This window comes from Henckelia pumila, chromosome 3 (assembly GCF_033568475.1).
Source record: "Henckelia pumila isolate YLH828 chromosome 3, ASM3356847v2, whole genome shotgun sequence".
Taxonomy (NCBI): Eukaryota; Viridiplantae; Streptophyta; class Magnoliopsida; order Lamiales; family Gesneriaceae; genus Henckelia; species Henckelia pumila.
The window spans coordinates 140,858,563-140,872,947 of record NC_133122.1 but is presented as its reverse complement, the minus strand read 5'-3'; the positions used below and the strand labels follow the sequence as shown (position 1 = coordinate 140,872,947).

Here is a 14,385-nt window from a genome sequence, read left to right as displayed (position 1 = left end):
TGTATCAGAACCTCTTCTTCACGTTCACTCCAAGTGCGTCTTGTCTTATCAGTTTTCCTGCCCTTTCCAACACAACTCTCACCAGTTTCTCTACTGTCCATGATGCTAGACTAGTTGATAGTGTGGGCCTATTACCAAATAAAATAAAATCCAAAGGTGAATCCACATCTTAATAAATTTAGTACCCGAAAACACATGACTGCAACCATAAAAATAAACCTCTAAATAGAAACTCATCCACTTAAAATATTCAAATACAAAATACCATCAAATCCTTCAAGTGCTCTAAAAGGTTTGAAAAACTAAACAACATATATGTCCACCAGTACATTCACTCAAACATGACTACGGAACTATGTACAAGTTGAGTTTAGTTATTATAATTATTCCACATTGACATTGCAAGATTTTCCCTCCATATGTCCCATAAATCTGATGATTCAAATCTGTTGATGAAATCGTCCTGCAACTCATGGCTTGGACTGACAACCTCGTTGTTCAATTCCTCAATGTGATCATTGGGCATTTCAGTCCTGATGAAGTTATGCAACAACATACAAGCCAAGATGATTTTTTTTTGTGTTTTCAATGGATAGAAAGAAGGCTTCGTAATATGGCCCATCATTTTTTCAGCAAACCAAAGGCTCTTTCAATCACATTTCGAGCTTCAGAGTGTCTCTAGTTGAATACTCCTTGTAATTTTGGGGACCAATTGCACGGTTTCTCCAAGCATCTCTATGGTAACGTACTCACCTGTAAGGAGTCAAAAAGCCCTCGACGTTGGCGTATCCATTGTCACATAGATAATAGCAACCTAAATATTATTCCAAAAATTTATTTCAGCACATGTATGGTTATGAATAATAATTTTCAGATCCAACATTTAAGTTGTATGAGTACAGTAAACAAATTTATTGATAAGAAATTCAGAATGTGAAGAACCTTTATGAACTTTAAATACATCGTCATCGGTCAAAGCATCGCGAAGAACACTCGAATCTACTGCAGATCCCTCCCACCCCGTAAGTGCATAGATGAACTTCATGTCACGATCGCAGACCCCAAGAACGTTGATTGAAATTGTATCTTTTCTTGTTCTATATCGTGCCTTTTCCATGGACGGTACATTTACACTGATATATGTTCCGTCCAATGCACCAAGACATCCCTGTACAATCACAATGTATTGGTTATTTTTTCATATATCCTTATATATTTTGTACAAGAAATGAAAACAAATTCTGAAGTTACCCTGAACCATTTCAAACTGTCGTTAATGCAAGTGTCATCAACATGCGACGGTTTAACCAGTAGTAGGGGATGTAACATGAGTATTGATTGGAAAACTTCATGGAAATATATGTTGATGGTATGTCCACTACGTACATAGTCATGACCAACCACACGATTTTTCTTGTGATGGGCCAGTATAGATAGGAACATAGCGACTTTCTCTTCAATATGCACATATCTCCCCTCTACTAAACCTCCAACATGTGTTACCAAGTAACCCAATCGTGCAAATGCATTTCTATTCATCCTTAAGTTTACCATTGTAGTGACCCTTACCCAGATCACCTACTAAACAGAACTTTAGGCATGCAATTAACTTAATAAAACAGATATCAGAATAAAACTGCGGAAACCATAAACATTATACAATCCCAAGTAAAGGAATCTGTAATTTATCCAATAATATACAACCAAATCGAATAGCTGTATAAACCCGAAACAACAGTAATAAAACCTAAGCGAAGCTCCAGCTGGCCAACCACTGACTAGCCCCTCCTGGATCCACCCTCCTCATCCAATCGCAAACCTGCCCCATGGAATAGGGTGTCCAGAAACACAGAGTACGAGACGTGAGCATAAAACGCTCAGTGCGAGAGTATGAGTATACATGCATGCAAAGTAAACTCCCTATAGACTCGAGGTCAAGGATCAGATAACAGAGACAGACCGGGCCCTGGTATGTAGCACGCTATGCCGTCGCTTCAGGAGGTGGCTCCCATACCGAGATAACCGTGGATACGCCGGACCCAAATCGATGGAAGTCCATCCACTAACAGGATAGGGTACAACCCTACTAATAGACATCTCGAAAGAGATACAACAAGATGCAAATGAATGCAGCATAATATCATGGAATATAAATCATGCAGTCACATAATACATGCATACTCAGTCAGGATATCTCGAACAGTACTTTCGTACCTCAAAATAGTGCAAGCTCTACCAACTCTAGGTCCACGCCTATAGTCTGCTCTACACTGCCAAATGATACTACTATCATTAAACTGCTCTAAAAACCTTAACTAAGCTATTGCATACTCCTAAATATTTATAGGAAGCAAAAGCTATACCCTCGTCCGTCGTTAGCCCTTTGATGTCGATGCCTCCAGAACTTGGGCACAACTCCGCTACGACTACCGAACGCCTCGTCGGCCTCCGGACCAAGCCAAGGAAGACTAGAACAGCTCCAAAAGGACTAGAATGGAAAGGAGAACTCGGAATTGGCAAATGAAAGTGAAGCCTCGGCTTTCTATTTATAGACAACAATCGGAACTTCCGATCCTTGATCGGAACGTCCGAACCTCGATCGGAACGTCCGATCCTGCCATCGGAGCTTTCGAAGATCCTGATCTGCCACGTGTCAAAATATCACTTGTTGACTCCGGATAGGGGTGATCGGAGCTTTCGGTCCTGATCGGAGCTTCCGATCTTGCCACACGTCATGCCTGACGTAATATCGATCGGAGCTTCCGATCCTGATCGGAGCTTCCGAACTCTACCCAAGTAATTATGATTAATTCCTCAATTACTGATTTTGGTTACGGGCTACTACATTCTCCCCCACTTAAGATATTTCGTCCTCGAAATCAGATCTTAAGTACCGAATGCAAATACAGAAATCAGAAACATTCTTTATTCAAATCAAACGTTTACAGAGTTTACAACTGAATACAACTTAAAGAATGAAATCAAAACAACTCTGGATGGTCTTTACGCATCCTGTCCTCAAGCTCCCAAGTAGCTTCCTCAGTGCCTTGGCGCTGCCACTGAACTAAAACCAAAGGAATGACTTTGTTCCGTAAAACCTTATCCTTATAATCAAGGATACGAAGAGGTTTCTCAACATAAGTCAAATCCTTGTCTACCTGAACCTCAGACTGCTGCAGAATATGAGATTCATCCGCCACATACCGTCGCAACAGAGATACGTGGAACACGTCGTGAATACTGGATAGATGCGGTGGCAAAGCTAGTCGATAAGCCAAATCGCCAATGCTCTCCAAGATTTCAAACGGACCGATAAATCTGGGAGACAACTTGCCCTTAAGGCCAAATCTGAGAATCTTGCGGAAAGGTGACACTCTCAGAAACACTTTCTCCCCGACCTCGAACTGCAAAGGCCTACGCTTGATATTAGCATAGCTGGCCTGACGATCCTGTGCAGTCTTAATCCGTTTCTTGATTTGATCAACAATATCTATCGCCTGCTGGATAAACTCCGGTCCCTCAGCCTGTCTCTCCCCCACTTCTTCCCAGAAGAGGGGAGTACGACAACGTCGCCCATACAACGCCTCAAAAGGTGTCATCCCAATACTAGTATGATAGCTGTTGTTGTAAGCGAACTCGATCAAAGGCAAATGATCCTGCCAGGCTGAACCAAAATCCATGACGCATGCTCTAAGCATATCCTCTAACGTACGGATAGTGCGCTCTGACTGACCATCAGTCTTCGGATGATAGGCTGTACTCAAACTGAGAGTAGTACCCATCGCACGCTGAACACTCCCCCAGAATCTAGAAGTAAACCTGGGGTCCCGATCGCTGACAATGCTCACAGGCACTCCATGAAGTCGGACGATCTCCTGAATGTACATCCGTACCATGCGATCCACAGAGTACTCTCGGCTATAGGCAATGAAATGCGCTGACTTGGTGAGTCGGTCCACCACAACCCAGATAGCATCACAGTTCCTCGGGGATACCGGCAAATGGGTCACAAAATCCATTGTGATAAACTCCCATTTCCATTCAGGAATAGGCAGACTGTGAAGCAATCCTCCAGGTCGTCGGTGCTCTGCCTTGACCTGTTGACATACCAAACATCTCGAAACAAACTGATAAACACTGCGTTTCATTCCCTTCCACCAGAAACGAGTACGTAGATCCTTGTACATCTTGTTGCTCCTAGGATGAATACTCAACTTAGTGCGATGTGCCTGAGACAAAATCTCCTCTCGCAACTCTTCATCCTGCGGAATCACAAGCCTACCAGACAAACACAGAAAGCCATCTGACTGATAATGAAATCCAGACGAGCTACCCTCTTTAGCTAGACGAGCTAAACGCTGGGTCTTCGAATCAGACATCTGAGCATCTCGGATCCGCGAATACAAGGCTGGCTCAGATAATATCGCAAACATCTGGATACTCTGCATACCTTTCTTATGCTTGAAGGTATAACCTGAAGTACAACAGTCACTGATCGCACTAGACATCGAACAAGTCTGAAGTGCGGATAGTCGCACCTTGCGACTCAAAGCATCAGCGGTGAGATTAGCAGCTCCCGGATGGTACTTAATCTCGCAATCATAGTCCTTAAGCAAGTCCATCCAACGTCTCTGCCTCATGTTCAACTCCGCCTGAGTGAACAAATACTTGAGACTCTTATGGTCGGTGAAGATCTCAAATTTCTTGCCATACAGATAATGACGCCAGATCTTCAAAGCGAACACAATGGCTGCTAACTCCAAATCATGGACTGGGTAGTTGTCCTCGTGAAGTCTCAGCTGTCTAGAAGCGTATGCGATCACATGCCCATTCTGAGTCAGGACACAGCCTAACCCCTGAAGAGAAGAATCCATGTAAACTACATACCCTCCAGATCCTGAAGGTAATGCCAACACCGGCGCAGAAGTCAACCGCCGTCAAATCTCACGGAAATTCTCCTCGCACTCGGAGGACCACTCGAAATCCACACCCTTGCGGGTAAGCTGCGTCAACGGTCGAGCTAACTGAGAGAAGTTCAGAATGAAGCGACAATAATACCCTGTTAGACCCAGAAAACTACGGATCTCAGCAACTGTCGTCGGACGCGACCAATTAAGTACTGCTTCAATCTTGCTTGGATCAACAGAAATCCCCTCCCTGGATATGATATGGTCAAGAAAGACCACTCTATCCATCCAGAACTCACACTTGCTCAGCTTGGCATACAACTGCTCATCTCAAAGAGTCTGTAGTACCAACCGCAAGTGAGAAACATGCTCTTTCGTATTGCGTGAATACACCAAGATGTCGTCAATGAAGACCATGACAAACTTGTCCAAGTACTCCCTGAAGACACGGTTCATCAAATCCATGAATATAGCCGGCGCATTAGTCAAACCAAATGGCATCACTAGGAACTCGTAATGCCCATAGCGAGTACGGAATGCAGTCTTGGCTACGTCCTGATCACGGACTCTCAACTGATGATACCCAGATCTCAAGTCAATCTTGGAGTAAACTGATGTGCCCTGCAGCTGATCAAACAAGTCATCAATACGAGGCAACGGATACTTGTTCTTCATAGTGACTCGATTCAGCTGCCGATAGTCAATGCACAGCCGCATCGACCCATCCTTCTTCTTTACGAAAAGAACAGGAGCTCCCCAAGGAGACACACTAGGACGAATGTACCCCTTGTCCAAAAGATCCTGTAGCTGATTCTTTAACTCACGCATTTCTGACGGAGCCAGACGATACGGTGCTCTAGAAATAGGCGAAGTACCCGGCATCAACTCTATGCCAAACTCGACTTCCCTAGCAGGAGGAAAACCCGGAATCTCATCAGAAAATACATCTGGAAATTCATCCACAACAGGAATGCTCTCTATCCCAAAACTCTCAGCGGACAAATCAACTGCATAGATAAGGTAGCCTTCCCCGCCAGACTCCAGAGCTCGACAGGCTCTCAAAGCTGATACCAAAGGCATCGGGGGTCGCGCTCCCTCACCATAGAAAAACCAGCTCTCGCTCCCCTCCGGATGAAAGCGTACTAATCTCTGATAGCAGTCCACTGAAGCTCGATAGGTAGTCAACATATCTATTCCCAAAATGCAATCAAAGTCGTCCATCGCCAGGACCATGAGATTCGCTAACAGAATGTTCCCTTCGAACTCTAAAGGGCAACCCATCACCAGACGCTTAGCCAAAGCAGATTGGCCCGTCGGAGTAGAAACAGACATCACTACGTCTAGTGCAATGCATGGTAACTTATGCCTCTTAAAAAAACGTGCAGAAATGAAGGAATGAGATGCACCAGTGTCAATAAGTACAAGATCAGGTATACCATAAAGCAAAAATGTACCTGCGATGACTTTCTCATTCTCCTCCACAGCCTGATCATGTCTCAGGGCAAACACCTGGACAGAAGCTCGTGGCCTCAAATGAGAACTCCCAACAGACTGTCCCTGCGACCTCTGCTGTACGGTGGCCTGAGAACCCGATCCTGAACCAGAACCAGAACCGCCTCCCCCAGACAGTGGACAATCTCTCCGGATATGACCAGTCTCTCCACAACGGAAACAAGCTCCAGAAGCTCTACGGCACTTGTCAGATGGATGGTTCTTCCCACAGTGATCACACTTGTCCTTCTTACCGTAACGGACAACACCTCCAGAACCAGAGGAAGAGGAAGATCCAGACTTCTTGAAAGTTTGGGCACGGGGACCCAAAGAACTAGCAGGCCTCGACTAAGGAAAAGACCTGTTCCGCCGAATGCTGTCCTCCGCCTGGTGACAACGGCTCACCAAACCCTCGTAGGACATGTCGTCGCCAACCGCCACACGGTCATGGATCTCAGGGTTAAGGCCCTGAAGGAACAGATTATACTTCATCTCTAAGCTATCAGCAATCTCGGGGCAATAGGATAGCAGATCAAAGAACCTCTGCTGATACTCATCGATAGACATGGCTCCCTGTCGCAGACTCAGTAGCTCGCCCGCCTTCGAATGTCGGAGTGCAGGAGGAAAACACCGCTTTTGGAAAGCTGTGCGGAACTCGGCCCAGGTGGCCACTCCTCTCGCCGCAACAAAAGGTGCAGAAGTAAACCTCCACCACCTGCGCGCACGCCCATCCAGAAGATAGCCAAGGGTCTCCATCTTCTGCTCCTCGGTGCATTGGAAAGTCTGAAAAGTCGTCTCCATGCGGTCTAACCAGTTTTCCGCATCCTCCGGAGACTCACCTCCAACTAAGGGCTTAGGACCCATAGCTAAGAATCAACGCACAGTGAAACGCTCGTCGTCGTGGTGACGATGACGCCGTTCTCGACGAGGCTTCCAGTCGGCATCACCCCAACGCCCACCAACACTGCCATGAGAACTCTGGTCGTCACGATTTGACATCTACAAAAATACCTCAAGATGAGACTAAATCCCAAGAATTCTTTTGCATGCTCTGATACCATAAATGTAGTGACCCTTACCCAGATCACCTACTAAACAGAACTTTAGGCATGCAATTAACTTAATAAAACAGATATCAGAATAAAACTGCGGAAACCATAAACATTATACAATCCCAAGTAAAGAAATCTGTAATTTATCCAATAATATACAACCAAATCGAATAGCTGTATAAACCCGAAACAACAGTAATAAAACCTAAGCGAAGCTCCAGCTGGCCAACCACTGACTAGACCCTCCTGGATCCACCCTCCTCGTCCAATCGCAAACCTGTCCCATGGAATAGGGTGTCCAAAAACACAGAGTACGAGACGTGAGCATAAAACGCTCAGTGCGAGAGTATGAGTATACATGCATGCAAAGTGAACTCCCTATAGACTCGAGGTCAAGGATCAGATAACAGAGACAGACCGGGCCCTGGTATGTAGCACACTGTGCCGTCGCTTCAGGAGGTGGCTCCCATACCGAGATAATCGTGGATACGCCGGACCCAAATCGATGGAAGTCCATCCACTAACAGGATAGGGTACAACCCTACTAACAGACATCTCGAAAGAGATACAACAAGATGCAAATGAATGCAGCATAATATCATGGCATATAAATCATGCAGTCACATAATACATGCATACTCAGTCAGGATATCTCGAACAGTACTTTCGTACCTCAAAATAGTGCAAGCTCTACCAACTCTAGGTCCACGCCTATAGTCTGCTCTACACTGCCAAATGATACTACTATCATTAAACTGCTCTAAAAACCTTAACCAAGCTATTGCATACTCCTAAATATTTATAGGAAGCAAAAGCTATATCTTCGTCCGTCGTTAGCCCTTTGATGTCGATGCCTCCAGAACTTGGGCACAACTCCGCTACGACTACCGAACGCCTCGCCGGCCTCCGGACCAAGCCTAAGAAGACTAGAACAGCTCCAAAAGGACTAGAATGGAAAGGAGAACTCGGAATTGGCAAATGAAAGTGAAGCCTCGGCCTTCTATTTATAGACAACGATCGGAACGTCCGAACCTCGATCGGAACGTCCGATCCTGCCATCGGAGCTTCCGAAGATCCTGATCTGCCACGTGTCAAAATATCACTTGTTGACTCCGGATAGGGGTGATCGGAGCTTTCGGTCCTGATCGGAGCTTCCGATCTTGCCACACGTCATGCCTGACGTAATATCGATCGGAGCTTCCGATCCTGGTCGGAGCTTCCGATCTCACCTTCGGAGCTTCCGAACTCTACCCAAGTAATTATGATTAATTCCTCAATTACTGATTTTGGTTACGGGCTACTACAACCATGCACTGCACATCTCCTATGTTAATAATCTTGTTCAAATGGTTCATTTGCAAACCAATTTTTTGGGTCATGCTGTACGATGATGATGATCTACGCTTGTCTCGGAGTCATTTTGCACGTTTTTTTTGTACATCTCACAAGTAACAATATCAACATTGAACGACACATTATTTGGTGTAGCATCACGAAAGTACAACATGCCTATGCTTAATGGCCATCTTCAAAGATATTTCACACGAAATTATAATTAATTATGGTTAACATTAATGGAGTCAAAATGAAAAAAAGGTTTTCATAATTTTGTGGAAACAAGGATAACCTAAAAAAAAAAATATCTCAAGAAAAGTATTAAATATACTATGCTTTACCAAATAAGGAACACATATAGCAACTTAGTTTACCTACATGTGTCATCAACTTTCTTCTGTATACATGCTAAAGATTTTAACATGTGGTTATTCAAACATAATGAAGTGGTCATCAGACCCAACAAGTGTAGTGTTATTACACAACAGTGAACAAAATTGCTACGCTCATTCCTTCCCAAACTTCATCGATATTCCAAAAATGGTTAACCAAGCACGGAACCTCATGTATCGATGCCAAGCATTTTAATAAATGCACAAAATTATGTACATATGTCAGATTATAATTAATTATTGCAGAGGATGGATTATATGTTCATACATATCAAATTCTCAGAATATTGTTGGACGAACGATGTGTTTTTGTTTTCAACCATAAACAGAGATGAGGAGCAGTGATATCACAGAAATGTACTTCATCGGACATGAAAGGCTTCTGAAATGGGCATTGCCACGAATTCTTCAACACATTCGACACTATGGACAAGGTTGAGTCTCATTTTTTTAGTTGCGCAGATTTGTTGCCGAAAACAGACTTCTAATTTCAAATAATATCAAAACACATAAAATTAAATTTTGTGAGCCAAGATTATCAAAAAACTTACCTAACTAGTACCGAGTCTTGAAAATGCCTCTGTAAGAAGTAAAGAGAAGAAAACATCAGAATATCATAATCCAAACGATCCATTTTCTTGGATCTATTCGTCAACTACTATGGTGCTATGGAGTTGCCTACATATCGGAGGAGTTTACCATACATAGAGAAATACCCTAATCTTTGCCTTCCATTTCATCGCCGCGTTAAAATGAAAACCTTGTTGGGGGTATTCTGAGAACGGGCAACAAGGATAGAAAGAGGGATAAACAATATATGGATATTTGATGAGTTTATTTAAGCCAAGGTAATAAAGACATATCCCATGTAGGAGATATTAGGGTCCATTATTCAACATGCTACCAAACTATGGTTTAACCTATTTTAAAAGTCACTATCCCATCTAATATATCCAACCAAACGTGTCGTAAGAGTAAGTCTCTTGTAAGAAATTCTCGCGGATCTTTATTTGTAAGATATGTCTATATTGTTCATATTTTATAATCAAAAATAATATTTTTAATATAAAGTAATATTTTTCTATAATTGATTCAAATAAGATATCTATCTCGGGTGACTCGTGAAATCATCTAATATGAATCTGTTTGCATGAATGTTTTAAATAATATTATATGACGCAATGTGTCAGAATCAAATTGTTGAATATAATTATGGGCTGGGCCTTGCTTTCTGCAAATTAGTTTGTTAATCGAACATTGCCTTTTCGCTCGATCGTCTGCCACACATAACACATTTCATTCTTCTATTAGCTTTTCCCCTTTTGGGCCATTGCTTTTTCCCATATATAATTTTTATTAGTGTAACGAATTATATCAAACGTTATACCTTTTTACTAGCTAGAGGACAAATTTTTATATATAAACAAATTGGATTTAAAAAATATCTCTTGCACAATGTTATAGAGAACAAGTAAAAATAATTTTATTATATAAAAAAATAAATTGATGTTATGAATATCTTTTTAACTTTAATATTAACAAGATATATGTATATAATTTGTGGCTGGCTTTTGTATGAGAGACAGTATTATAATCGCCCCGTCGCAACATCACTGCCTGCCTCTTGGTAGAGATTAAATGCCACCCAATCAATTTTTTTTTTTTTTATGTTTCAATGTCCATTTCTCCATGCTGGTATATATTTATATTTAAATTAAATATATATACACACACGAAAAGGCATCATTTTCATAAAAAAATATAAAATAATTAATGTCGTCGTTTAGTACACCTATGCGCATATGAATAATATATCTTGTCTCATTGTTTTTTTTTAAAGAAGTCTAATTGTTTTGTTATAAGCTGTATTCATTTGATTTGGCAGTCAAACATATTTTTATCTAGAAAATTTTGTGATTTAATTTTTATCCAAAAATTTTTAATCTATTTTTTTCATAATAAAAACCAAAATTTGAAAATCTTCTTCTATATTGTATTTAGCCATTTATATGTGATAACGATTATATTTAAATAGAATCTACGGTGTTTATAACCATTTGAACTATTCAAAATTGACAGATTGTATTTTTGTACGAAAATTACAAAATTGAGTTTTCAGAGAAAATTTTGTTTTGGTGTGATTCTTTGAATGTGTAGGAAATATCATCGTTGGGTTTTAGGATATTTAATTTTCCTCCAAAAATGTTAATTTATTGTTTTTTTCCAAGACTTTTATAAGAATCATCGAAAATATTGTATCAGTTGTCATACGCAGTAAATCATATTTAAAAATCAATTGTTAACCTACAACTATTTGCAGTATTTTATATTTAGATTAGATATGTGGTTTTAAATATCGAGTGCTATGTCCATTTCTATATTCGTCCACATCATTTATGACTAATTTAATTTAAATTTAACGTGACAAAGATATGTGCGGCTGCATATTGTACTAGTAAATTTAATTGGTGATAAATGCCTGAGAGGTGCATATTCTATTAAGCACTGATCATACCTACAAGTACGGGGAAACGGACAACTATTAATATATATATATATATAGAGTTCTTTTATGGTATTCAATACTATATGCCCACTTCATATCCACCATGTACAATAGATGAGTTGACTTGTATATGGTGGGCATGAAGTGGGCATATAGTGTTGGGCACCATAAAAGAACTATATATATATATATATATATATATATATATATATTATATATATATATATATATATATTATAAAGTGCTGATTTTCTTTTTTTTTTTACGTGAGAACCCGCAGCCGCTACCCTTAGGTGCGCTCTGGATAAACCCCCAGATTAACGAAATAGCCTGCGTGGTACACTCTCTCTCCTTGTTTGATTGTTGTGTGAAGATTTTCAAAAGAAGCGATGACGTATTTTATTGTAGTAAACTCGGTATTTAATTAGTTCAATGAGAAAATTGCATTTTTCTTTTGTATGTATGCTTGTGTTTTTGCAATTTGGAATCTCTATATTCTCAAATTAATGTTTTAATTAGGTTTGATATCTTTAATTTTGTTCAATATAATCATTTTTTCGATGTGTCACCAATATAATACTATATACGTCAGCTGATACTCATATAAATGCCTAATATGATTGCCGAGAATGAATGTGTGGATATTTACTCCCTGCCCATCTCTTTCGGTTTTAAATGCTTGATTTAGTGGAGATAGCAACGGATGCGCATCTCATATTCAATAAGTATTTTTTTTATGGTTTATTCAAATTTGTAAATTCGTTACGAGATCACATGAAGGGGCGGCCCTGGCCCTGGGCAGCCAGGGCCCCACCCTTGTGTGGGGCCCCAATTTTTTTTAAAAAAAATTATTATATATATATTTATTTATATATAAATTTATATATTATGCCCTCACACAAAATTGATCCACATAAAAGAAATGTTCGAGTTTTTAATTTTGAGAGTTTCGATAATACTTTACTCTTTTGTTAGTTTGTGGTTGTGTGCGATTACGTGAATTGACTATCAATAGTTTAAGAATTCAGAAAATAGAAAAATACAAAATTTACGAAAATACACAAACGCATTCAACAAAACGATCCAAGGTATGAATTATAAGACTCTTGTTCAAATTTATTTTATTTTCGAATTTTGATATATTGTTTAATCTTATTTTGATTTAATGTTTTTGTTCACATTATTTTGGTTTAAGGTAAGATGTTAATATTTTTTGTAATTTTAAATAGATTCTAAAAGTTCGAGGATTGCAGGTTTGAAAATGAATATTTTTCCTATGATCATGTTTGCGTATCAAATTTTATTAACTATTCTTGTGACTGTATTATCAGTTGAGAAAAGTTTTTCCAAGTTAAAATTATTGAAATTTTATTTGAGAACCACAATGAGTGAAGAAAAACCAAATGATTTGACGATCCTCTCCATAAAAAAAACATATTGGAAGATATATTGTTGTGACCCTGCATGGAATCACCTACTAATTGGCAACTAATAGCATGCATTAAACTTAATACAGCAAAATACTTAACAGAGTAAAACGTGCGGAAACATAATCCATAAATTACATATCATTTTAGTAAAATATATTCAGGCTTAATACTGTAGTGATAAAACCATATCGAAAAACTTAAAAGTAAACATTATACAGCTATATCGAATCCTGCTGTATAATAAACTCCTCAAGGCTCCTGCTCCCTAGTCCTGCCTTGAACTACCAGCTCCGTCCATCCTGCGATCTGCCCCATGGAATAGGGTGTCCAAGATAATAACTAGGACGTGAGCGCTAACGCCCAGTACATAAACATGAGTAAACATATGTATATAGTGCATGCAACATGATGACTGGTAAAGGGTCATCTGAAAAGTCATGCTCAGTACCGGCGCCACATGAGTGATGCCACCGCACGGATCAACCTCTGGGTGCAACCACACTCGTCAAGTACACCAGAGTAGTCAGACATAAATGTCCCCATCGTCGCGGTACTCTCAGTGACAGACTATCGAGTATAGAGCTGAGCGGCTCTATAATTAGGTATATCAAGGTATAGGCTAAACGTGTATATGCACATGACATATGAATATAGAAAGAGGTAAATCATATATCATGTCATATAATAATGCCAAATAAATGCAACATATAAACATGTATACTCGCTGGCAATCTCAGTCAATGTATACGTACCTCTAAGCTAGTTCAAGTATAGTAGGATCCTAGGTTCCAAGCCTATATTCAGAAGTTCATCGTATCACTACACAAGTTCTATAAGCCTTAACTAAGCTAATAAGTACTCCCAAAACTTAAATAGATTCCCGGATCATACCTTCGTCCGTCGATAGCCCTTTGAAGTCGCTAGTCCCGGATGACTATAACCACTCCTTGGTTATTCCAGAACCTCTATTATAACCGATAAGGCCCTCAAGTATATAACTCATACTATATAACTGAAGAAGAAAACTCGAGAATTCGTATTCAAATTATGACTCCGAAGAGCCCTATTTATAGCCAAAAATCCGTCGGAGTTCGAAGCCTCCGAACAGGGTTCGGACCCTCCGAACCTGCATGTACGACACTTGTCAAAAATCGCGGATTAGTCATCTAGCATTGCTGTCTGGGGGAGTTCGGAGCCTCCTAAGTGTTGGGTTCGGATCCTCCGAGCCCAGGTTCGGATGGTCCGAACTTTGTATTTGAGTTCGGATGGTCC

At 40.3% G+C, this 14,385-nt stretch overlaps 1 long non-coding RNA gene across 1 annotated transcript; it reads right to left on the bottom strand.

Moving 5' to 3' along the window:
* Nucleotides 1-9,483: 9,483 nt before the first annotated feature.
* On the bottom strand, nucleotides 9,484-9,935 carry LOC140886701 (uncharacterized). Its single transcript, XR_012151631.1, has 3 exons — nucleotides 9,894-9,935; nucleotides 9,729-9,757; nucleotides 9,484-9,600 (listed from the first exon to the last, which is right to left on the bottom strand). It is a non-coding gene; the product is annotated as an uncharacterized lncRNA (long non-coding RNA).
* Between the last annotated feature and the right edge of the window lie 4,450 nt (nucleotides 9,936-14,385).